This window comes from Meriones unguiculatus, chromosome 20, assembly GCF_030254825.1.
Source record: "Meriones unguiculatus strain TT.TT164.6M chromosome 20, Bangor_MerUng_6.1, whole genome shotgun sequence".
NCBI lineage: Eukaryota > Metazoa > Chordata > Mammalia > Rodentia > Muridae > Meriones > Meriones unguiculatus.
This window is the reverse complement of record NC_083367.1, coordinates 12,282,606-12,309,662: the sequence shown is the minus strand read 5'-3', so window position 1 is coordinate 12,309,662 and position 27,057 is coordinate 12,282,606. Positions and strand designations below refer to the sequence as shown.

Sequence of the window (27,057 nt, the reverse complement as noted above, 5' to 3'; positions counted from 1 at the left end):
TCTGGCTCACTTTAATTTCTAGACACATTAAAGGAAAGAAATTTTCTTCAGCAGCATGTGACAGAAAAAAGATGTGAAAGTAAATAAATTATAAATTGAGAAGCTAGCCCCTTTATTTCGAGATGTGTAAAAAAAACCCAAAAAACCAAAAAACTATTATATTTCCTTTTATGTTTGCCATGGTGAATCGCCTTAGTGTGGTACACACAGGCAGGAGCTAGGCCTTACGTTATTTGCTGCCACTTACGGGACTGTGAATCCATTCTCGTCCAGGATCTCCACTGGGTGGCTGAGAGCAGTCTATATGCTAGGCACGACACAGCATAACCGTCAGCTGTGGCTGGAGCACTGACGACAGGGAAGCAAGCTTCTGGCTTGTTCTCGGTGGCCTCACACCTGTGTGTGACGGCAAGCACAAATGCAGTCATGAACATCCAAACCCCATGAGTGCGTCCACAAGAGACTCAGGTGGGTGAGTCAGAGTATGTTGGGCCTGCTAGGTTCTCATCAAAAATGGTTTCCGGGTCTCTGAAAATACAAGCTAGGGTTCCAGAAACACGCTTAGGAGAGGCTGACTTGGGTTTCAGGCACTGTCCAAGGTACTTTGTATAATGATTGATATTCTCCAAAGAAATAAATAGATGCTGTATTCTTATCATGTTTGAATTGAATACTTGATTTTTTTTTTCTCAAGAACAGTGGTTTTCAAAGTTGCCCATGATACACTGGGAGAAATGGCTTTTACATTATTACATATAACGGCAATATTATATATGCACATCGACACAGTGAGACAGATGTTTTCCAGTGTGCAGAGCAATGTTGGTGTGCTCTGTTTCACAACTTGAAAATGCTGTGTGCGGCCTGTTCGCTTATTTCAATGGCTTGCAGGTGAGTCATGACCCACAGCTCGGACCCTACGCTACAGGTGGGGGTCCTGTGAATGTGAGTTGACTGGTAGACTGGGTGAGGACCTGCAGCCCTTCCTTTTTCACCATGGAGCAAACTGCCTTCTCCCCAGTGCTGGGTTCAGAGCAGACTGTGCATGCTGTGCATGCTCAGTGCACAGCTCCAGAGAGCTCTGAGTGCTTTGAAGATGGACAGTAGTTCGTGCTAAGCCCCTAAGGCTGGCAATCTGAGTATTTGAACAACTTTGCTGTAGAACATTAGTCCTCCCCGGGGCTGGCTGCTGCAGCTGGCAGCTCCGCCTGAGAGGAGAGTTTAAGCAAAGACAATAATTTAGTCTGAGTGCCCTTGAATAATGTCATTGTGTTTGCCCTCCACAGAACAGAAGAAAATGCCCTGTTAGGAGGCCCTTCACTTGTAACTGAATCTGCTATAGATAGAACCAGTGAGTAGTCTGTCTGGCTTTCCCCGTTTGTGGGTCCTGAAGCACCCAGAGAGGTTTAACTTCGAATGTCTACTGAACCGCCTGTACCTAAGATGTTAGCATTAGAAGTTTGTTATTTTGAACCTCCTCAGTATTGGTCCTCCAGAATGCTATCTGGAGGAGGCTGGAGGGTTGCCTTTTCAGAGCACCTATTCTTGTAGAGGACAGGGTTCAATTATCAGCACACACCATGGCTCACAACTGTTCTAAGTCCAGTCTCAGGATTTGGCGCCCTCTTCTGTTTCTGTGGGCACCAGGCACATGTGGTGCACAGAGACATTAAGGCAAACCACTCGCCCATATAAAATAAGTAAAAATATATCAGCAGCATATGCTGTATGTTTCCTGTGTGTGATACGGATTGATCTCTTTTATCTGACATACATCTGTCATTGGAGCCTCTTATTATTCATACGTGTTGTGGTGAGGTGCTGGACTGTGCAGATAAAAACAGATCTTGTTTTTTCCATGTTCAGGTGACAGTGAGGGAGACAGGCACCAAAGGCCATTGTGACCCAGTATGCTGGCTGCAGGATCCCAGGCGCTATCTTCGGGGTAGGTGCCAGCCTAGAAATCACACCCTAAAGAAATATAGGTAGCTTGGCCATGCAGTACATTTTGGTGATTGTGAGCAGACAGGAAAGCTAGCTGCTGGAGTTCAGAACTCAAGGCTGGGTGGGCTTCTTGGGACATTTCATGCACATGGCATTCCCCCCAGAGATGTCTGTGTAACAAACGAGCCTGTGACCATGCCTTTTTTTGTGGTAAGCGTCTTTGTATATGTTCTTCAGGTCAGGAACTTGAAATAAAGATATGGTTCTGGATTGTGTGAACCCTAAGTCCCATGAAAAGTGTCCTCTGAAAAGGGGCAAGGCAGGCTTTGACACATCGTTTAGAAGAAGTAGAAGCCATGTGGCTAGGGATGCTGGTTGTGTACCTGCTGCTGAGGGAAGCTGGAATGGGTGGGAATGGGATCACCCCCACAGCACTGAGGGGGAGCCAGGCTCCAGGACACTTGGTTTCAAAGATCTGCACTCCAGAATGGGAGAAAAGGAATTTCTGTTTATTTAAACCTCTGAATTTGTGGTAATTTCTCACGAGAACCTTGAAAATGGATACAGCCTGGTTCTCCATTGGCAAGGATTATACATGGGTGACGGAGTTTAGCACAAATGGCCCCAAATATCTTTAGTTTTTTTGAATTGCATTTTTTATTTGCTCTGGGGAGAGGGGCGGGAGTGCAATGCTACACATCAGACAACTTGCAGGAACTCATTCTTCCACGGTGTGGGTCCCAGGCTTGGCGGGCAGCATTTGGCTGGACGCACTGAGCCATCTCACTGGCCCCTCAGTATCTCAAAACTGAAGGGATTTGAGAAAAACACAGAAGGCATGGTCATCAGCACCTCCTCTGCCCTTTGCCCCTGGGGCACGATTACAACCTAGGAACTATTTCCTGACCTTGTGTTATCTATTGTAAGATTCTCATTAACAGCTGTTCTTCTTGCCTCTGCAGAAGGGAACACCCTTATCCCTGCAGATACACGCCATGGAGAAAAATCTGGACAAATAAGCTTGCCCAAAGTTTCCTCTGTTCTGTTACCCCTGGATTGTACTATTAAATCTAAGCATACTTCATGACTGTCTATTTCCTGACAAACCTTTATATAAACAAACAAACAACACATATTTCAGGGCTGAAGAGATGGCTCAGAGGGTAAGAGCATTGCCTGCCTTTCCAGAGGACCGAGATTCGGGTGGTTTACAATAGTCTGTAACTCTGGCTCCCACGGCCACTGACACAAGGTACATAAACATACATGCAGGGAAAACACCTGTCTGTGCAGTCAAAACACCTGTACACACAAAATAAAATAATTAAAAAACATCTCCCATTTTTTAAAGATTTTATTTATTTATGTATATGAGTCATCACAATATAAAACATTTACAAGCCTAAAAAGACCCATAGCCCTCAAATTCAAACACTTTACAAGTTGTCTCTTTAAAATCAAGTCTCTATAAAATTCCCAAATCTCTTTTTTGAAAGTTTAAATTCTCTCAAATGTAGTCCTATAAAATCAGAAATAATAAATTAAATAATTCTTTATTTCAAGAGGGGAGAAACAGGGCCTACACAGCCTGAACAAAGCAAACCAAACTCCAAAGTGTAACTAACTCAACATCTAATGTCGAAGATCACGCAACAATCTTCTGGGCTCCTCCCAGGGGCCTGCTCACTACTCCGGCTCAGCCCTCGGCAGCACACACAGCTTGTCCTCTAGGCTCTGGCAGGCTCCACTCCGCCGCTGCTGCTGTTCTTGGCGGTCATCCCATGGTACTGGCGTGTCCCAATGCCAATGCTGGGGTCTTCTGTTGCGATTGGCCTGCACTTTCAACAGCAGCCTCTCATAGGCTCTCAGCCTCAACTTCTCTGCATGACCCCTTCAGTCCTGGGCCTTTAGCTGCTATTCTGGCTGCACCTTCACCAGCAACCCCTCACAGTGCCAACTCTTGGCTGCTCTCCATGACCCCTTCATGCCTTCAAAACTAGTACCACCTGGATGACTCCTACACACTACCAAGTCCGGCTGCCAGCACAAGGTACAACCTTGGCCACCTCTGGAACATGACATCTGTGTGCTGACTCTCAGGAAACACTTCTCAGAAGGTTTCACCTCAATGGCTGGTCTCGTCTTAGTCACCGCTAATTTCTCCACTCCATCTGACCAGTGTCGAGTATCCCAGCAACACAAGGATTTACCTTTAGTTCTAATATCTTGTTAATCACAGCTGATTATTCAGCCTCAGCTAATCAGAACAACAGATTCTTCACACAAAAATCCCAGCAGAGTCTCTGCTCTCTTCTGAAACTTTACAAGCCAGGTTCCCATCTTCTGCCCTGCTCTCAACATAATCTTCCAAGCTCCTGCAGAGCACCTCCCTGAGTGCTCAACACTCAAAAACTTTTCTAGCCCAAAGTTCCAAAGTGCTTCCCAGAATATGGTCAGGTCTGTCACAGCTAGACCCACTACACTGGTACTGATTTAGGATTTCTGTTGCTGAGATGAAACACCATGACCCAAAGGCAAGTTGTACTTCCACAGTGTAGTCCATCACTAAAGCCAGGAAAGTCCCTCACAGGGCCAGGAGACAAAGCCCTGATAGGGAGGGGTGACATGATCTGTCCAGCCTGAGCATAGACTGAGAGGCAGTGGCAGGAGATTGGCCACCATGCAGTTTGTCGTGGCTCTTGCCTTGGTGGTGGTTTGACTAATACCTTTTGACTGATAAAGGATTGTTCGACAGTTAATTGTTGCTGCCTCTTGGGTAACGGCTGTGAGCATCAGGTCACCAGGCAAAGAATGCACACCAAGCTGTGTGTATTTCCCACGAGGCTGAACTCTTTTGTGTATACAGAGACAGAATAAATGTGTTCTGATTTTAGTCCCTGAAGAGACATTCCATCCTCTTGGGGCCACCATCATTATTCACTGAATTTAATTCTGTGATGTGTACTCCCTGTCGCCTTTTCCATTTATTTCTTCAAAGTGTTGCTCTGTGTAGTCATTTCCTGTGAACCAAAGGAAACACCTTGAAACCTGTGGAGAAATAGGCACTCCTCAACAGGAGACCAGCCCATACCCCCTTCAGAGTGTCATGTACTCTAGAGGAGCCCCCCTCTGCAGGGGGCAGACCGGTTGGCTCCTTTGTTTCCTTTAATGAGCTAGAGCTGACTGGGTTCTATTCCTTGGGCTGAGAAGCAGCAGGTTCTAGTCCCAGCGTTCCTTTACCTGCACCGTGCCTTTCATGTTCTACTTACCTTGCCCTTCAGAGCTCATGAATGCTCACGATTGATGGCTTTTTAAAAAGAATTTATCTAGGGGCATAGGAGGAGAAGAAGGAGGGAAGGTGGGATTGGGAGGCGATGAGAGATGGGGCTACAGCTGGGATACAAAGTGAATAAACTATAATAAATAAATTAATGAGAATTATTTAATTTTATTTTATGTGCACTAGTGTGAAGGTGTCAGATCCCTTGGAATTGAAGTTATACACAGTTGTGAGCTGCCAAGTGGGTGCTGGGAATTGAACCCGGGTCCTTTGGAAGAACAGACAGTGCTCTTAACCACTGAGCCATCTCTCTAGCCCTGATTGATGGCTTTTAATAGTTACTTTTCATTATGCGAATAAAATTGGTTATCTATATATCCCAATATGCTTGAATACATTACCCCTTAACACCTGAGTGTGGTATGAACCTCACTTCTTATTTTAGTCCTCACACTGACTTCTCACTAAGACAAAAGAAAAAAATGTTACCTCCAGAGTTCTGGAGGCCAGGAATTCATATCAAAGGTGTTGGCAGGTTCTGCCCTTGCAGGCACTCTGGTGAGACCCTGGCCTCAGCTCTTCAGGTTCTAGCAGCCCCACACACTTGTCAGCTTGAGACCGTCTCACTGCAGTCTCTGCCTACACTGGTACTTCTTTCCTGTGTCTGTGTCCCCAAATTCCCGTAGTCACTCCTACACCTCTTTTCCTTCATCTTTTAACATTTTATTTTATGTATGGGTGTTTTGCCTGCATGTATATTTGTACACTGTGTGCATGCCTGGTGCCCTCAGTAGGCCAGAAGAGGTTGTTAGAGGCCTTGGAACTGGAGCTGTAGACAGTTGTAAGCCACAATGTGGGTGCTGAGATTGAACCCATCTTCTCTGGAGGAAGAGTCAGTGCTTTTATCTACTGAGCCATCGCTCCAGAAACCCCCATTTCTCTCTCTTTCTCCCTCTTTCTTTCAATGGAGGCCATATACTTGAATACTTGGTTCCCAGTTGTTGGAACTGTTTGGGAAGGATTAGGAGGCGTGACCTTGTTGGAGGAAGTGTGTCACTCAAGGGTGGAGCTTTGAAGTTTCAAAAGACTTGTGAAAATCCCAGTTAACGCTGTTTCTGCCTCATAATTGTGGGTTACAATGTGAGCTAGCAGATGTTCCTGTCCCTGTGCCTTTGCTCTGGTCAAATGGTGGTGGTAGTCAAACGTCAAGGTAGGAGAACTTTCCTTCAAACTGGCATAGCAGGGTTCTTGCTCACATTGGGCTATGTGGCCTGCCATGTGGATGCTAACCAGTATTTGGGCCTAGCCAAGAAGGGACTCAGAGCAGCCCCATTGAAGTTTAGTCAAGGAAAATCCTTGTCTTAATCCCCTGAGCCAGTGATTCTCAACTTTCCTAATGCTGTGACCTTTTAAAATAGTTACTTGTGTTGTGGTGACCCCTAACCATAAAATTATTTTTGTTGCTACTCCATAACTATAACTTTGCTACTGTTATGAATAGTAATTAAGTGTCTGATATGCAGGATCTCTGATATATGACCCCTTTGAAAGGATCATTTGCATACCAAAAGGAAAGCAACTCACAGGTTGAGAACCACTGCTCTAAGCAATGCTCTATGGACTCAGAAACACCATAAAAACAAACACAGTTTTTTACACTAAGGTCATCAATAGCCAAGTGTTCCCTGGAGTGGGAACTGTGGCACTATGAAGTGTTATTGGCAGATGGGAAAAGTGGCCCCATATAGGATGGTCTTGAGCAACCTTTCTTTCCATTCTCAACCTATGGGTCAAGGTAGCCACTCTGCCTCCTAGCCCTGGGGCTCTCAAGCCGTACCTACCTCTGCTCTTGTTTTTATCTGGACTCACTAGGTGTGGTGGTTTGAATAAGAATGGCTCCCCACAGGCTGATATGTCTGAATGCCTAATCATCAGGGAGTAGCACTCATTGAAAGGATTAGAAGGATTGGGAGGTGTGGCCTTGTGGCAGGAAGTATGTCACTTGGGGTGAGCTTTGAGGTTTCAAAAGCTTACAATAGGCCCAGTCTCTCTCTTCCTGCTGCCTGCCGATCCGTCTGTGGAATGCTCAGCTACTTCTATAACACCATGTCTGCCTGCACCATGTTCTCCGCCATGATGATAATGGACTAAACCTCTGAAACTGTGAGCCAGCCCCAATGAAATGCTTTCCTTTACAAAAGTTGCTTTGGTCATGGGGTCTCTTTACAGCAATAGAACAGTGACTATGACACTAGGCAAGAAAAATACAATGTCCAGGAGCACTGATGTTAGGGATCTCATTACATCATCACAGAAAATTTTACATAAATCTCTTAAGTAGGAGTTTAAAATTGATTGCAGATTTGGGGCCCAGACTGGGAGGAGCCATCTGGGCATAGTAAAGCCCTGATTGGACCACATTCAAGACCGAGTTGGGTAGGAGAGAAAGAGTGTGTCTGCCTTCCTTCTTCATAGTGATCTGATCTCCTGAGGGTAGGAGTCAGGTTGAGCCAGCTCTGGTTCTGTTGCTAGACTGCTCCTGAGAGGCAGATACAAGTCTGCATTCACCTAGGATTCATGGGTAAATGGAGGGATGTTACATCTCTGTGTTCCTCCTACTGGAGTTCTTGCTTTCACAGTGTTTTCCTGTGGGCTCCTTTGTCTACCACGGATAGAGAAGCACTGTATTTTCTGGAAATTAGTATTCTTCCCCCTGCAGGGCTAACTACAGGAATTCAATACTATAATTTATTGCAATCAATATGTCCCATTTAGTGAACAGCAGCCCTAGGCTGTGTTTTGTGCTTCCTTTTCATTTAACCTTTACAACCACCTGTAAGTTATAGGCACCATTTATATCTATTTAGGTGAGAAAGCAGGCTCAGCATGCTACTGACTTACCCAGGTGCTCATGTCTAGCAGTATGGAGCTGGGGTTAGAACTGGTGCCAGCTCTGCCCCAGAGGCATGTGTGTTTGTGTGTATCTCCATAGGTTTCCAGTAAGGATGGGAACGGTGTCAGGAGTTAACAGGCCTTTGGAACATGTTCCTAAGCCCTTTTCCCAAGTATGAAATGAAAAGTGCAGTTCCATTTACCCAGCCTTAGGAACACTAAAGAGAGGGATTACCAACCTTTAACTACCTCCCTCCTTTCCTCATTCCTTCCTTCTTTCCTCTTTTCTCCTTTCTTCTTCCCTCCCTCCCTCCCTCCCTTTCTCATCTCCTGCTTCCCTCCCTCCTTCCTTTTTTCCCCTCCCTCCTTCCCTCCCTTCCTCCTTCCCTCCCTCCCTTCCTTCCTCCCTCTCTTCCTCCTTCCCTTCATATCTGTACTAACAGTTTCATTTGTGATGATATCTGAATGAATGACAGTGCAGGAAGACTTGTGGAGTCACCTGTGCAATAGCCTGCTATTGCACAACATTCAGTGTTGTGAGGTGTGAAGTGAATTAGAGACCGGCCCTGTGGATAGCCAGTCTGCCGGAAACTGTCTGACGTTGGTGTGTGACCAGACCTAGCCTTGTCCTGACAGAATGGGTGGCACTGTGTCTTCCCCTTCCCCTTGGGGAGTTTGAAATCCTATTGTTTGTCCCTGTGATAGTAAACAAACTTGCACTAAGTTTCAATTTTGGAAAATATATGATGCATGCAAGTAAGTCGTTTGTCCCAGCACACACTGGTGTTTACTGTTTGATAGATAACACGTTCACACGTAGAGACTTAAGATGTCCTGTTTCTCTCCTGTCACACCCCCTACTCCAGATGAATTTTTACTTCCTGCATTCCTTTTTGGTATAAATCCTAACTTTTTGGACATACTTTCCTTTAGAAAAAAAAAAAAAAAGTGAGATTCCATGTGGGTTTTTCCCATCTTTACTGGCTGGGAAAGTTTATCCTCAATGATGAGTAGAGTGATTTTAGAGTATTTGTTACTTTTTTGTTGCTGGGATAAAGTGCCATGGCCAAGGCAACATACAGAAGAGTTTATTTGGGGATATAGTTCCAGAGGAGAAGTCTGTAATGTGGGAGGGGTGCCATAGTAACAGGCAGCTGGAGCAGGAAGCTGAGAGGTGATAACTTCAGCTGTAGACACAGAGCAGAGCAAGTGTGGTGAAAATGGACCCCACAGGCTCACAGGGAGTAGCACTATTAGGAAGTGTGGCCTTGTTGGGAAAGGTGTGGCCTTGTTGGAGGAATTGTGTCACTAGGGGCAGGCTCTGAGGTTTCAGATGCTTAAGCCAGGCCCAGTGTCACTTTTCCTGCTGCCTGCAGATTTGGATATAAAACTCTTCTCCTATGTGCTTTCTGCCATGATGACAGTGGATTAAATTTCTGAACTGTAGGCCAGTCCCAATTACCTGGTTTTCTTTATAAGAGTTGCTGTGGTCACAGTATCTCTTCACAGAAATAGGAACCTTAGCTACAACATCAAGCAACCTGGAAGTGGGGTATATCCATCATTTCTCTAGCAAGATTCCACCTGCTAAAGGCTCTACAACCTCCCCCAAACAATGACACTAACAGTGACAACATCCTCAAACACAGAACCAAGTGTTCAAACATGTGAGCCCATGTTACCAACCTTTAACTACCTCCCACAACATTAAAGTAGAATTTGAGCTGGGTCCAGTAGCTCATGCCTGCAATCTTAACACTAGGGAAAGGATGAGAGTGGAGGCCAGCCTGGGCTACATACATAGCTGCCCCCATCTCAAAAGCACACATATTTGAATGTGAAATTAGCAGCAGGTTGGCTCAGGAAGCCTCACTGTCACAGGGTTGTCGGGCAGGGAGCAGAGGCATGGCAAGGCTTAAAAGGGGGATCAAATAGAGATACAGCATCAGACCCGAGATGGCATGATGGGGCCTTGAAGGGGGGAGACCTTTCCTTCAGTATCAAGTTCATTCCAAGAGGAAGAAAGCTGCCCTGCAAACTGGAGTGGCACCTTCTGCAGCATCTGATGCCACCAGAAAGCTTAATGCTGAGGAACCTCAGAGGCAGAGGGAGCAGTATGTTCACTGTCTCCTGGATCCAGCACTTCCCGGCCATGAATTCTGACTTGGGGAGATGCTTACCGTGGTGGATGAGAGTGCTTGTCACTCTTTCCATTGCTGGTGGCACTCCTGCGCTCCCGCTGGTGGTTCTGATGCTTCCTGAGGAAGGTAGCTGAGCCTCCTGCCACGTAGACTGGCTCCTCAAGGAGCAGCTCAGGGGCTGAGCTCTAGGGTGCCCATCCCCTCTAAGGAGAGGCTTGGGGTCATTTGGTCTCCCTTCCTTCTTCCTCTCTTCTGAGGGATGGAAGCTAGGGGCTGCCTAATGCCCACAGCAGCAGTCCTTTTCTTGATGTGTTTGGCAGATGTGGCTGTAACCAAGGTTACAGAGCTATGTCTTACCAGGCTGACCTACATTAAAAAGCCAGAGTGTACACATGTGATTAACAGCAGAAACAGAAAAAGCCCAAGCTATGCTACCAGCTGCTTTCTTCAGTAAGCCACTGAACATGAGCATGCTCGCTGATATGTCATGGGGGCTGTGGGTGACACCCACCACCAGGATAATAAAGACATAAATGAAAGAACAGGTTGCACGTTGTCAAAGTCTTATTTTATTGTTGTGAAGACACACCATGGCCAAAGCAACTTATAAAATAAAGTGTTTAGTTGGGGGCCTGTGTTACAGAATATTTGATCCCATTGTGAACCCCAAAACTGTGAAGTGTAAAACCCTGTTTCTTTGGTGTGGTTGAACCCTAGCACACACCTTTAATCCTAGAACTTTCTATTTATTGTAAACTGGTGATTATGGTGTGGTTCAGCCAGCCCTAGCATCAGGTCCCATCTATAATGCATGATGGACTACCTAACATGGAGCTGCCTGAGACTTCCTCTAGGCACACTGTATTCACTAGCTTTGAAAGGCAGGGCCACAGGCTTGCTTACAGTTTTGGAGGGTGGTTCATTATCATCATGTGGGAAACAGGCAGGCATGGTTACTGGAGCAGTAGCTGGGAGCTCAGATCTCATCCACAAGTTGCAGGCAGAGTGTGATACTAGGCCTGACGTGGGCTTTTAAACCCTCAAAGCCCACCCCCAGTGACACACTTCCTCCAACAAGACCACACCTCCTAATTCTTCCCAAACAGTTCCATTAACTAGGGACCAGGCATCTAAGCACACAAGTCTATAGGAGCCGTTCTCATTCAAACCACCACACAATTTAGATCACAAAAAGCTACAGAGGTTGCTTTTAGGGATTGGTGTTAACAGTAGACTGCAGGACTGGGCATCATCGTTTTGGGTTTCTGAGGACTCGTATGTTGAATTGTTGGAGCCAGGTTCTTCTCTTTCAGGCCTCCATCCATAAATCATCAAAGTGATCAGGATGTACTTAGCAGAGCCAGGACTACTCCCAGCTTAGTTGGGTTTTTCTAGCAGAGAGGCCACAGCATGTCCTCTGTCAAAGAAGAGATGCTGCATCAGGCCCTGGCTTGCAGGGAGAGGGCCCAGTTCTGAGGGGAGTGGCTCTTTCTGCTTTTAATTATGGAACACAGGGTAACTGTGTGGCTTCTAGACATGAAAGTTGGCGTTTTCCTGTTCGTGGAACACGTTAGGAAAGCAGGACCTGTGCTTGGCCAGGTGTTTTTCTGTATGGGTAGCGCTTCTGCATTTTCCTCCTGTGGAGCACATGTCTGAGATCGCTTGCTTGGCTCCCATGTTTCCTTCCACAGCATGGAGGGTGCCAGTGGGTAGAGCGCTGACCCATATTTGCACGGAGGGCAACGGCCTGGCAGAAGCAGCACTGGGGCAGGTGGTGTCAGGTTTTTTGGGACCCGTCAGCTTACTGAAGCATTCCTGTGGCGTGCTTTGACGCCTGTGCCAGCCCACAAGGGCTCTTAGGAAGGAAACGAAACAATAATGAACCATATTATTGTTGACTGTTGACTGTTACCCAGCTTCTTTGCATGGCATCATTTGAGGCTGCTTGAGAATAATTGGGTACTGTGTGCACCCCTAGAGCTATAATTACATTTTGCACCCTCTTTTTGTTTGTGTCATTAACAAGGTATCTCTGTGTTGAGTTTTTGACAGAACAGGTCTTTACAGAAGGCCATGTCTGAGTGGTAGAGATGACGCTCTCCCTTAGCTGAGTGCTGGAATTACAGGTGTGTGACACCTGGTATACTCACCTCGCTCCTATATACTTGTGGTTGGTGTTAAATTATACTTGCCTATACATTTCTTTTTATGTATAGCTGCTCAGTGTTGGTGACTCCCACCCTTGCCCCTGGCCACCACATTTCTTTAAAGAAAGAATGAAGATTAGGATAGTAGACATTTAGGATGAACCCTGTTTACTTGAAAATTCCCCCCCTACTTCAAGTAGTTTTAAAAATAACATTGCTCCGGGTGTGGTGTTGCAAACCTTTAATCCCAAAGCTCAGGAAGCAGAGGCAGGTGGATCTCAGTGAGTTCAAAGCCAGCCTCATCTACAAATTGAGTTCTGAGCCAGTTGGGGCTTCACAGTGAGACCCTGTCTCAACAAAGACACAAACAAAAATAATAGTATCCTAACTAAATAATCACTGTAAAAATAACCTAACCGTAATTATCTCCTGTAGAATAACTACTTCAGTGTCCCAGTAGAGCTATAAGCAGAAATAAATCCAAACATTTGTCTGCTTGTGACTGTCAGCCTTGTCCTTAGTCCTTAGGTCTTCAGAGCAGTCTTTGCTGATATATGCTTTTTTTTTTTTTGAAAAAAAAATCTATTTATTTTAGATTTATTTTATTGGTATAAATGTTTTGCCTGCATGTATGTATATGTACCATGTGTGTGCCTAGTGCCCTTAGAGAGTATAAGATCCCTTCAAACTGGAGCTCTGAATGGTTATGAATGTATGTGGGTGCTGGGAACTAAACCCAGGCCCTCTGCAGGAGCAACAAGTACTCCAAACCACTGAGCCATCTCTACAGCCCAGCTGAAAAACTGTTAATCCAGATTCAGATTTGACCCTTGTGGGGCAGGAGAGATGGCTCAGAGGTTAGGAGCACTGGCTGCCCTTCCAGAGGACCTGGGTTTGATTTCCAGCACTTACAGGGTCGCTTACAACCATCTGTATCTCAAGCTCCAGAGCTGATCCTTGAATTCCTTACTAGACAGGATCCTTCCTAGGCTTTTGGCTAGCTCTAAGAAAATACAGTGATTAAACCTAATTGTAATAATAGCTGCAAAAATGCAATGCAATATTAACTCAATTAAAAGCAATTACAGAGCCCTCCACATCTAAGAATGGTCCGCCTTCTCCCCCCTCCCGAGGGAGGGGCTGGCTGCTTCCCCCAGGTTTCACTTATTCTTTGCAGTTGTTGCTTCTGTCTCAGTACACTACTGCTCTGGCCTCACACATGCACCCCCTTCCTCAACGCTGTACCCTCTTCTATCCTCTCAACTCAAAGGCAGCAGTGCCCTTGCCTGAGCCCCATAGTCCTTTCTGTAACCTTAGAGGTGGCTCGCAGAAGCCATCTCAGCCAGTATGTAGATGGTCTAACGCTCCAGCATCCCCAGACTGTGCCCAGCTCTTTGTTTTCGATGGTGAGTAGATCTGCTGGTGTCTCCGGGTGGACTGGAAGAAGACAGCTGAACCTTCTCATGGACTCACTGCTCCTCTGGGTAGTGTGGTCCACCTAGGCAGGAAGTGGTGCTGACTGGGTTAGTCTGCCTCTCCCAGGTGGGTGGCAGCCGGCTGCTAGACTCTGTCAGGTCAAGTACTAGGGAAGGAGGGTTTAGGTATCCTGGACAGGCTTCTGCATCTGAGGGAACCTGGGCCTGGCTCCAATCAGCCCCTTGGCAGCTCTGACCATCTGGGCAGTTTACCTAGTCTCCTGATGTTTCATTAAAGCCCACCAACTGTTAATTGCCTGCTGCGTGGCAGACAAACAAACAAACAAACGTGATCACCCCTGCCATTGGAGCAGGTGACAAACAGCATTGCATAGATGGCAATGAGTGCCAAGATTGTAGCTTTAAATGGGGTGGTCACAGAAGGGACCACTGAGAACAGTCACTGTAGGAGCTAAGGCTTTGCTGTCTGAAAGAGCACACTGCATGGTCCAAAGGCCTGCTGTGCCTGGTGTGTGTGTGTGTGGGGGGGAGGGTCCCTGAGAGAGCCTGAGGCTGATGTGAGCAGAGCAGGAGCAGGTCCTGGGGCACTCTGCAGACCACAGTGCAGATCTGGGTTTTATGGTGAGTAGAGTGGGGAGCCACATAGTAGGACAGGAAGAGTGCAGTCATCTGACTTTGAACCTAGAGGGCTGTGTAGGCAGGAATGGGAGGCCAGGCAAGGGGCTATGCAGCATCCAGGGAAGAAATGATGAAGGGTTTGACTACGGGGTGGGAGAAGGTGCTAGAGGAGGAGCAGTGGTCCTGTGGATCTACTGCACAACGCCCTTCTGAGGAATGTGGTGAAGCCGAACGGCACACAGAGTGCAGGCTTGTGGTAGGACCTCATGAAAGGAAGCTCCTGTCTCCCTACCAAGAGGCTTGTAGGATTGTCGTGACGTATAAGCGGGACAGAGACCGAGAATTGGCGGTGGCGGGTGGCGGCAGCAGCAGCAGCAGCATGGGGAAATGCAAGTGACAAGTTGCTGGCTTTAAACCCAAATGCTTTCTGCCTTTGCCTTTAAAAGAAAATTGAAATCATAGCCCGAAGTGCTCAAATAAATTGCATGAGAGTGAAAGAGCTGCATTTTCCCGATCCTTTGGCCTTGCCTTAATTCAATCTTGTTGACTCTAAAAAGGTAGGCATGTTTTGTGAGTGTTTGGCCTATTTAGTCTTTAGGTTTTCAGTTTCTCTGGTGCCCTCCCCTCCCCATCTCTCCACCACAGCAGGCAGAGGTGGTGTATCCCTGGTTCTGGTCTCATCCATCCTGGCTAGTGAGCCAGGTCTGCCCCCTGTACCAGCATGCTGGGAGCAGGAGGACTGGCAAAGAAAACATGGAGAGGTGACTGTCCTGGCCTCAGTGTTTCCAAGATTCAGGATTTCTGTTGTGACTAAGGTGCTGTGTAGAAAATGGCCGCTATCTGGGCATTTTATGCAGGAGTAGGCAGTGGATTGAGCAGCATGGAGTCACTGTAAAGGGAGAGGAATGGCTCTGGGAAAGCCAGATCCTCAGTCCTCCCAGCACAGTCAAGAATTGCTCCTGTGCAGCTGCTGACTCTAAAGACATCAGTGGGGGTGGCGAATTCAAGAACCCATTCCTCCACCTGGCTTTCAAAAGCCAAGAAACTGGAGTAGAGACTTGGGCCTCCAAAATGCCTCTCAGTTTTCGGGGGAGTAGTCCTATATGTGCATATGGAGGAATTCCCATTTGTTATAGCCATTGGAGAGAAGATAGAAGTTCCTCAAAATAGTTACACTAGGACTTCTGTGAGACCCAGAAACCCCACTTCTGGGCATAAGTCTATCTCCAAAGGTAATGAAGTCATCTTGACCTGTCTCTGCATTCACTGCATTTTTTTTTTTCACAACAAAGATGTTCTAAAAACAACAACAACAACAAAAAAAAAAACCCTATGCTTGTAGAGATATGAACTTTGCTTTGAAACAGAGTCTGGCTACAGAGACTAGGAGGTTTTGAACTTTCAGCTATCCTTCTGCCTCTGCCTCCTGAATGCTGGGTAACAGATCAGTGTTGCCATAGTGGGCACACAGAGGCCATGGGATTCAGCCTCACAGGAGAACCAGTCATCTGCAGCAACAAAGATGAAGATATGGAGGCCACTACGCTAAGTGAAATGGGCCAGACAGAAAGGCGGATACTGCATGATCTCACTTGCACATTAAATCTTAGATGTTTACTACTGGGATAAGTGCTTACAGTAAGAAAGACGCTACACTTTCAGTTATATGTGTGTAGGTTCTGGATCCCAACGCACATCATGGCATCTGCAGTCGAGGATGCTTGAAATTGCTGAAGGGATGGACAGTGTCCTTAGCACATGCAAGTGAGGTGATGTGTTCCATAGCTTGTGATGTTTTTTTAACACTTTGTCCACCTAACACATTATCAACTTGTATATTTAACCTGTGGTGAGCACCGTGGGTCTGCGGTGAAGGCTGTGGGTCTACCTACAGTTGGCCAGTGCTAGGCAGAGCCCATGTGCGCACAAGCTTCCGTGTAGACACTGAGTCTGAGAGTGGTGTTGTCCAAGCTTATCTGTAGCGCTTCTGTGTACTTGGTAGTAGCTATCTTTCATTGCCAGTTTACTGTCTCTGATGTGTATAAGATGGAGCATGTAAGCCCCAAATCACTGACAGCCAGGTCAGATTTCTATATTTAAAGAAAACAATGGGTCTAGATTCACCCCAAACTGTTTTTATGGTTCATATCATTACATAAAAAGAGGGACTGATTGTGCCATGGGTCTAGAGATGCACTGATTGTGCCGTGGGTCTAGAGATGCACTGATTGTGCCGTGGGTCTAGAGATGCACTGATTGTGCCGTGGGTCTAGAGATGCACTCATTGTGCCGTGGGTCTAGAGATGCACTCATTGTGCCGTGGGTCTAGAGATGCACTCCTGGTGTTTGGCATGAGCAGCTCGTGCACTGTATGCAGCGTAGGCAGAGAGAGGCATCAAAAAGAGAAAGACTGCAACTGGCAGGCCAGCATCTCCTCGAAGCCCGGACCTTTGCGTACTCGAGGCAGAGGGCACACATGCATCAGATACTGCTTCACATGAATGTGTACCTTAGAATGGAAATGTTTACTTTAAATAAAGGCATCTGCTCCTATAATTGCAGACTGTTCCTTGGTAGGGTAGCAAGGAGCCTTTTTTTGAGTTACTGGAGATTGATCCCAGGGCTTCTAGTATGCTAATTTCTACCCCTGACCTACACTCTAGCCCCTTGGTAGCCCTTCTGTATCATTCTGCTGCACCGGAGACCTCATTGCAACTTGTGGACTTGGAAGTGCCCTACACAATGCTCTCACAATGCCCCAAATTAGTAATGAAGAAACTAGCAGCTGAAGCCAGTGCTTCAGATCTTGGAGACTGGCCACGTTAGATTGAAGAGTCCTGCCTCTTGGATAAGAAAAGCTGTAGTTTGCGTTGTGCTTGCTTTGTGTGTGCTAGAGTCTGTAACGATATTTTATAGTGCCCACTTGTTATTTATACTGCAAAGGCAAAAATGTTACTTTAGTATTTTTTGCCCCAATGATAAAAGTTACGTAATACTTAGGACATTAGCAGCTCTGTGTACTGTTCCGTATTTCTTACAGTCAGAACTACAATGGGGTCTTTGAGGGATGATGGGAGTGTTATGTCTCCATTGTGTGGGTGAGGAGACCCCTCAGAGGTGACACACTGCTGCATAACTAATCTCCCTGAGACTGGGAGCCTAGCATGCTGGATCACGTCCTTGCCCCTGACCACTCTAAACCCTCACTCCTTGTCTAAACATTGATGCGCTCATTGACTCTTCAAAGCCCTCCAGGCTTTACACTTCCTAGGCTCCTGGTTTTGGTAAGATCACGGGACTGCTTCTGGCCAGGCAGCAGCTGGGAATGTGTCACTTCCAGGCTGGATGTCTGTGCCCCTCCAGCTCACCCCCCCTGTCTGACGGTGGATGTTCTGTCAGTGAGTCGCAGCAGAAACAGCTGCCAAACCCAGGTAGATGCGGCCTTTGAGTGTTTGTGACCACAGCTTAATTCAGCACCAGAGAAATGTGTTGGATGTTTTAGAGGCACCTCAACAAGCAGGTTGCCACTAGAAAGTCTTTCCAGACAGTTACATTAAAAAGCCCTATTCACCAGAACGTTCAGGCTGCTACTACAGAATAACCTGGAGCTGGTTTCAGAGTTCTGATAGTTGGTCATTAAGTTTTTTGGTTTTGTTGTCGTTAGTGGTGGTGGTTTCTTTTTGTTTATTGTTTTGTTTGTTTGTTTGGTCTTTGTTTTGTTTTGACAGCTCTAGCTGTTCTGGAACTCACTCTGTAGACCAGGCTGGCCTTGAACTCAGAGAGAGATCTGCCTGCCTCTGCCTCCTGAGTGCTAGCAGTAAAGCAGTGCACTGCCACGCCTGACAAGTCAGTTATTTCTAAGACAACAGATTATCAAATGAGACAAGTCTCATGCCATAAAATCCACTGCCATGCCGTGAGTTTAGAATGGCAAAACCATCATCATACTAAAACATTTTCATCATTCCCCAAGGAAGCCCAGTGTCAGTTATAGTCATGTCCACTGCCGTAGTCTGTTAAAAAGTATAGGTTCTGTGTTTGCCTTTTTAAAACATATGTATGTAAAGGAAGTATGTATATGCAAATAAAGCTATCATAGACTAACTTCCTTGGAGGCCAAAACCTTGCTTCCTCTGCTAAGCTCTACCGCACACAGTAGGTGCCCATTCTCTGTGGGGTGAATGGCGTGGAAGGTGGTAGCTATACTTGGTGGGTATAGCTGGGAGGTGCTTAGATTGCTTTGAATGAAGAGTGGAGGGAGCAGTAGAGTAACCAGCTCCATCCTCTGTCCCCTCTAGAAATGCCTGTCTTAGCTTTTTATGAGATGTGGACATTGACCCAGCAAGGGCCACCCTTGATGAGGTGTACAAATCACAAGTAATAACCTACTGAAGCCACAAGGTCACGAGTGGGCCCTCTGTAGGCCAGCTTCTCCTTCATCTGGAGGGTCTTCCCAAAGGCACACTTCCCTCAGGCCCTCACCAGGTGGCTTCCTCCCTGTGGAAGCCTGGCCTCCTGTCCAGAGATGAGCTCTAAAGTTCTCAGGAGCACACCATGCTCCGTCAGGCGGCTCCTGCTGCTCTGAGTGCTGCTGCAGGCATTGCTGTTCTGCTGGCCCAGACCTGTGCCACCAGGTGCTGTTCTTAAAATACTCACCTGTCATTTTCAAGACCACAGTGTGCAGCATACAGAAGCAGTTCAAAGATGAGTCGAAGACCGTGACACACTGAGCTTTCAGGCCCAGCGAGGCCCTTTGTTAGCTGCCAGGTCCTGGGAATTCCTCAGTTGTTTATTTTCTGCCTGCAAAATAAGCCTATGAATACATTAGTGATGCCAGCAGACTTCTAAGGGTTACAGAGAACGATGCTCAGGAAATTCTGAAAGCACAGCTTGGCTTAGTAAAATTATGTGGCTACTTTTAATATTATCAGTCATTTGATCATGTTGCTGATGTCACTGCTCCCTAGGGATGGAAAAAAAAATTACATTCAGTATTTTGTCTAAATGATTTTGTGACAAATAGTTGGATTCCCTTGTTCTTATCATCTGAGAGTGGCTGGGGTGAACGGCGAAGAGACCGTGGCCTTCCAGTTTGGCCTAAAGTGTGCTATGAAGGAAGGGTTTTCATGACTGGGCTTGGAGTTCTGAAGAACGAAAAGTTGAAAACATTTACAAGGTCACATAAGGAGTCTTAAACGCCAATGTATAGATCTTATAGAAGGGGTGACAGATATCTTAGACTATTTTTCATTTTCACTCCCTTTCTCATGCTATTTTTAAAACACTAGTAAATTCCCTACTTGTCAGATTTTAAGCTCATCCCATGGAGTGTGGCCAGATCTCAGGATCAACAAGGCGATGTGGGAAAGTTCTCTTTGATGGGTGTCAGGCTTTGCACCGTCCGTCCTCCGCACGTTAAGTGCTGTAGGGAAATGAGGCACACCCTATGATCCCAGCTACCCAGAAGGCCATGGCAACAAAACAAAGCAAACAAGGAACCAACAACAGTGACTGCTCTTGTTTGGGGCAGAGGTGCAGTCCTGGCTGGTGGGGGCTAACCTTACAGCCTGTGGGGATCTGTGTTTGTTGGGGTGAACCTTGTTCCCCCAGTGTCGGTGAAGCACCAAAAGGAGGATCTTAGTAGTGGCAGAAATGTTGCAAGGCCCACCAACTAGTGCGAGGCCCACTGTGCTTTAGTACCTGTTTTCTTTCTTTTTTTTCCCCCCTCTTGGAAACCGGCACACCACAAGGAGCTTCTCACCGTCCTTCTTTTCTCACTCGACCCCCGCTTCCGTGTCTCTCGCACCAGTGGAGCACGAACCCAGAAGAAACGGCAACACGGGAACAAACCACACGCTGCCAAAGCAAGCAAAGCTGAGCACAGGATGCGCTAGAGGGAACAGGAAATGCTGTGGCCGAGTTAGAAATGGGCACCTTGAGGTCCCAGGACACTCCAGAAGCACCACGAGGATCGCAAAAGAGAGGCGCACGGCACCGACGGGAATGGCATGCGCCGCCGCAGATGAACCACCCTTTCCCGGCTCGGGAAGAGGCCCAAGAGGCCACACGGGCAGAGTGAACCCACAAGAGCCCCACACACTGCAGCTCAGGCCCAGCAACTGCACCCCTTCCTTCCCCGCGCCACCACGGACGGGTGGGGAGGAGAGACGAGGGGCCCGCTGGCAAAGGAGAGGAGCGGGCCCCATTCGCCATGAATGTCCATTCGCCGTGAATGTCAGTCCCTCGCCTGGCGCGGCTTAGGCCTGCCCGAAAAAAGCGCGAGAGCACCACATCGATCCAGTACCTGTTTTCCTCAGAGAGAGCGCCAAATTCCTCACAGCCCTAAGAAGTTGCTTCCCTCTGAAAACCCAGGTCCAAAAGCTTAGAGTTCACATCGTTTTTGTCTTTTAGGGTTTTAGTTAAAATATGCCAGATTCTCCATTTTGATCTCCAGCACCTTCGTGACGGTGCTCGACCATCCATAACAACAGTTCCGGGGTATCTGACACCTGAGCTCCACAGGCACCAAGCATTCATGTGGAATGCAGACATCCGTGCCAACCGAACACCCACTCATATAAAACAAATCTAAACAAAATTAAAAATAAAAGACGCCACCTGGAAAGGGCACAAGTCCCACATACAGATCAGGAATGTGTGTGTTCAGGTTTGAGGTGAGCGCTGCTCGCCTTCCGGAAGAGCCCACCCTCTCTACCGGGCAGCCTTCCTCTCCTCGATTACACATTTTTGAAAACTGTGGAGGGCAGACCATGAAACAGGCTTTGTTTGGTTTAGCAGGAAGCTTGTGAGCTGTGCTCCTGTCTGTGGACGGTCACAGTTTCCTGGTTTATGTTCTTGTATAGCTTAAGTAGACCATAAACATGCTACACTGCACAGTTTATGCCCAGTTTATGGGCGTTTTGGTTATTTTATAGTTTAAGAACATCTGTATTTTCAACGTTGTGCTCAGTTAAAGCAATTACTAACAAGTTACTTCCAAATATAACCTAAACAGTTTGCTTCATTTCACTATGGGAGAGAAAGCTGTTAATGTTTTCTTTAGGTATATGTGAACATCGCTGAAAGCAGTTAAATGTTTCCTTATGTGTGTCAGCGGGATTCAGAATGCAGTTCTTTAGCCTGAAATGTAGAGCATAATGTGATTGGGAATGTTCATGGTCCAGTTTGTGAAGCAAGGCTGAGTAGACTGTCACAGCTGAGTTACTTAAGTAACCAAACCATAAGTGGGAATTGTACATACCCCCCGCCCCAGCCTGCCACAGCTTGTGAAAAGAGCTTATTTCTGTGTCTAGACTGCTGATAACTTATTTTACAGTTTGTTGTCATTCTAATTAATGCTGGAACAGCACTGCTCAAATATCCTTTGGTGTACGTATTGGCATTTTTTTTTTCCTAGGTGTTTTTCCCAGAACTGTATTGTTCATTGCAAAAAGCTGTGTTTGGCCTTAACAGTTTTCCAAGGCACTCAGTTATACTGACTCATATTCTAAGATATTACAGATATGTTCTCCCCCTGGTAGTTTTGGGCTTTTAACTTTTTAGCTCCTCTCAACAGAGTGTAGTTGTTTCATTTTCTCTTCCCTGGACTTGTGAGCACTTTTGTGGGAATTCCTGGCTGTCTTGTGGAAGCTGCTGGTTCGTGGCTCTAGATAATTTTCCTTTGGCTTTATGCCTTCCTTTTGGAGAAAGTGGTTTTGCGTGGCCCACACTGGCCTGAAGATCGCTGCATAGCTGAGGATGGCATTGAACTCCTGGCACTCCTGCTTCTACCTCCGGGTGCTGGGCTTACAGGCACGTGCCAGCACCATACAGGGTTTTGTGGTGCTGGGCACAGAAGCCAGGGCTTTGTGCATGCTGTGCACACATTCTCCCTATGGAGCCACACCCCTGGCCCGTTGAAGGGTGAAGACATTTTGTGTGTTCTGAGCATGAAACACAGCTGTTCCTGTGTCACGCTGGCTTTTCTCTCACTTGAATGACTTGGGGCGGGGCTCTTTCCTGGAGTCTATTCCTGGTTTCCCTTTCAGAGTCCCAGTTGAGGTCTATAGTATTTCTTCACCCGAGCCTTTAATTCTGTGTTCTTGAGCTCGAAGGCAGTAGTTTCCAGGAGAGACCACACTGGCTCATGCCTTGCACGAACCTTTTCTCTGTGCTCTTGGATGCCTAGATCTGTGCCTTAGGATCCCACTGGTGTCTACAAACAGATGGTGGATAGCAGGTTTCAAGCACTTTCTCTCGCTTTTTGGAATCGCTTAAGGAGGATTGGTGGTAGGCCATCGTTAAGTGTGTGACAGATTCGGTAGTCTGGAGACTGCTTTTCATTATGGAGTCAATCTCATTACTTAATGGTCTGCTCAGTTTTCCTGTTTGTTCATTGTGTGTGTGTGTGTGTGTGTCAGGAACTTTTCCATTTCTTCTATGCTATCACATTTGTTGGCATGTTAGCTGTTCATAGAAACCTTGAATCTTTTTTGTTTCTGTGGTATGTTTTCATCTCTGATTTTGAACCTTGACTGTTTTGTTTTGTCTTTATTTTTTGAGACAGGGTTTCTCTGTGTTGCTTTGGCTGTCCAGGACTCACTTTGTAGAGCAGGCTGGCCTCACATCCATCCGCCTGCCTCTGCTTCCGTGAGCATTGGGATTAAAAGCGTGTGCCCTTGTGCCTGGCTTGACTGTTTTTCTCATTCTAAGGATAGTATATTTTATCCCTTTGAGTACACATTTCTTCATTTCATAGTTATTTGCAATTTTTTTTCTGATTTCATGTGCTTCTTTCTTATTTCTTTTCTTTTACTAATTTTTGGTTTGTTCTTATTTTTCTAATTTCTTGAGATGCAGTGGTTGATGGTTCTTTTAAGGTCTTTTAAGATTTGTTTTCATATTTTTTGTTGTTTCTGTGTGTGGGGGTAGGCACATGAGTAGAGGTCAGAGCACACCTGCAGGAGTCAGTTCTCCCACCATGTGGGTTTTGGAGACAGACAGGTCATCAAGCTGATGGCAAGCACCTTTACCATCTCACTGGCCCAACTGATTTATTTTTTGATATGGGTATTGAATGTTGTAAATACCTCTTTTAGGATACCTTTGCTGTATTTAATCGCTATTAGTATTGTGAGGATGATGAGGAATAACAGCTGATATCCCTAACACAAACAAAAGGGATGTTTAACAGATCCGAAGCCTTGAGGCTCATCAAAGTGTTTTCCTGAGTTAGCAGGAGAAATAATCTGTCATAAGCCTTTTGCTTTTGTAGGGTATGTGGATGAATATGGGCCTTTTCCACATTATTGTGGGTCCCAAAAAACACCCAGAAAATGGGTTCCAATTAATCCCCAGTATATCTGCTTTCATTATAAGGAGCTGCTGTCACACTGTATGTTGGTACTCATGGAACGTTAGCCAGGTCTAATCACAGGTGGCTAGAGCAATAGCCCCCAAAACAGAAGTACTCATTAATTATAAATAGGTATGGGGGTATGTGGCCAAGCCACTGAATGAAAAAGCATTGACTCAGTTGGTTTCTCCCCTAACTTAGTTCTTCTGGTTCCTCTGTGGGCTCTTCTCAGCATCTTTGTACCTGAGGTCAGGCTCATCACTGAATCCATGGATTTTTATGTGTCTCAAAATGGCATTGTATGCTCAGGGAAAACACAAGTGCACCCTTATCTCCACATCAGCAAAGGTGATGGGCCGAACCATTTCCCATCATGGCATCTTTCCATAGCACATTCTACCCTGTCCTTTGACGACCAGTGTTGTTCTGGGGCAGTGAGGTCATCCTTCCATATGATTTTTAAAGATGAGAGTAAACAGGGTCTTGTTCAAAGAGTTGGTATAAGCAGGAGTGCTGTCTGTCCCGAGGTGCTGTGGACAGCCCATGATGACAGTCAGTGAGCTGTGTGGACTGTAGCCTCCCTTGTAAACAGAGGCATAAACAAAGTGAGAGCAGGTGTCAACAGACACACTCACAAACTACTTTCCTAAAGGAGACATGAGGAACATCCATTCGCCAGAGTATTGGGACATAAGCCTCTGGGTCTAATGGCATCAGACATGACAGGCTGAAAAGGAACAAAGCTGGGGCATTGCTTTACTATTTGACTAGTTTTTCCTGAAAAGACAAACTCCTCCTGCAAAGAGGAGGTGTTTTGATAGTACAAAGCATGACTATCACAGGCTTGTATTGAGGCAGCCTGCATTGCAGTAGGACAGCAGGGCAGCAAAATAGGGGCACTGAGACAATGCCATTGGCTCATGCAGTACCTTGAGCTAATGGTCTGGGCACAAGTGTGACTGAGAAGGACCAACATAGCAAGACCTCTGTGGATGGTGCAAGAGATCCTGTGTCCTGTGGAAAAGACAGTATAGCTTTTTTACTTCTGCTGCATTTAAAAATCTTTGTACCCCACATAGGTAGCTCATAGCAGGGCATTCTTTACAACCCACAGAAACAGGCTATGGTAGGAAGATCCCACAGATGTCTCAAATGACAGTTGGAAATCAAAGAAGGGAGAGAAGTCTTCTCCCCTACCAGTTCTTTAAACAAGGTCTTATTTACACTACTTAAAAAACAAACAAACCTGTATTAGAGGTTAGTACAAGTCAGGTGGTAGAACTGAGGTCAAATCTCCCGCTGCCTGAATGTACCCAGTAGTGTGCTTTGGTGGCTAAAGGTGATAGGTTTGTCCTGCTGGTTCATAGGGATCCACAGGGCATCAGTGCCTAAAGTTTAACAGGTTTGGGGAGGGATGGTAGCTCCTCCTCTTTGGGGTTGGAGAGGGTCACATCAGCAGTTTCCTAACCCTCTCAGAGGTTGTCTGTGAAAATCTGTTTATGAACCACATTCGTCAGCCCAATGAATTTCTTTGGCATCTTGGGCATAACTCTGGCGCCACTGTGCAGACCATTCAAGTGCTACAAAGCACTTGGTATTCCTGTGGTGGCATCATGGGTGAAATGTCCTGTTTTCCCATGTGAGCAGCAGACTACCTACCACCTGCTTCCTCAGATTGTACAGCTTCCTTAAAGGCAGCTGTGAGAGCCATGCCTTGAAGGTGGCTAGGACCTGTATTGAGGAACAATCGAATCCTGGCTTGTTTTAAGCACTTATAGGAACCCCTAAGTGTCTTCTTACAAGTCTTGCTAGAATCTTCAAAAGTCAGTTGTTTTGTAATCCCCTTCCTGCCTGAGGTCAACTCTAAGGTGCTCTGTAGCTTCTAGAGCTGGGCTACAGAGTCTGGGTACAGTTGATCTGGGCCCTGGTGGATCTCAGTCAGCAAGAAGGTTATTCTCTGGTGGCAACTGTCTTCATGCCCTTAAGGTGGCAGCATTGATTGTTGATGGGCTTGCAAAGGATAGCATAAGATGTTGCCAACCCCTTTGTAATGCCCTGAACCCAGGAATCATGCCTGCAGTTATAACACTTCCATGGGCTAAACTACATTGTGCCTGGTCCTGACATAATTCTGTAAATCTAGTTTGAGTACTAGGTACTCCCCAGGGTTGAGGCAAGATTTTGCCATGCTTAGCCAATCAGAGAAAGACCGGGCATTGTAATTGAAGACTCTCTGAGTAAATCCTTGGCTATCCAGAGCCATAGGCCCATGGCCCATACAGGTTTGTTTGATCACCTTTAAGGATGGCACAGTCTCATGGCAATTTACTCTAGGTTGTGTGGTTCAGGTTGCTCAAACATGGGAAAGAAGTTACAAGCAGTTAAGACACTAATGTCTCTTTCCCCCTAAACAAGACCTATTGGAAAGAGTGAGACTACTCCCTTGAGTCTCTTGGTGGCCCAGTCAGGGGTGGAGGGGTGGGTGAGTGACAGGGTGTGGGGGTCTCGCCGTGGGTTGTGAGGCCCAGTCTACCTTCATTTTCTTCAGTGATGCTGAGGCATCAGGCAGTCAGGCAAGCTTGACTCATAAATTGAACTTTTTTCTAGTCCTCAGGTCCCAGGGATGCTGTGGAGGCTGCAGCTATGTGTATGTTGTGCCTCACCACCACACACACTATCTACGGCTGTTTCTAGGGAAGAAGGGGTTGGTCCTTCATGGATCTGCCTGGACAAAGTCTGCTCTCCTTTTAGGTAGTGACAATGGATCCATGGAATCACAAGTAAGACTCTATAAACCAAAAGTGAAAACGCGAACACATTTGGGTTCTTTAGCCCTGTATCTATCCTTTAACTATTCTCTTCTTTCCCACATGGCCAATCCTAATGTCCCCTCTGGAAACCAAGGGGATGTCTCCCAAACAGATTCTAGGAACTGATAGAGCTGTAACGTTTTCACCCTGCTTCCAGGGTTTCTCAAAGTACTGACATTTAATTGCCACCTCTAGAGTCTACCTGTCCCTTGTCTCTTACACCTGATAGGTAGACTTGCACTCCTCTGTTTGTTCCTTTATCCCTTCTTTCTCTTCTTTTATTTCTTCTTTTACCTGTGTAAGCATACTTCTTCCAGGAGTACTCCGTCATCTAACTGATGAGAGTGTCCTGTAGCCAGTGTTCATAGTCTTGCCCCTGGTTGGTACCACTTGCAGCGTACAAGAGAGCTTCAGGGACTGAGGCAATTTGGAAG

The 27,057-nt window shown here is 46.4% G+C and overlaps 1 protein-coding gene across 1 annotated transcript in view; it reads left to right on the top strand.

Moving 5' to 3' along the window:
- Positions 1 to 27,057, top strand: part of Ankrd6 (ankyrin repeat domain 6) — a 150,546-nt gene that overhangs the window by 34,892 nt on the left and 88,597 nt on the right. The gene's annotated exons all lie outside the window — the stretch shown is intronic.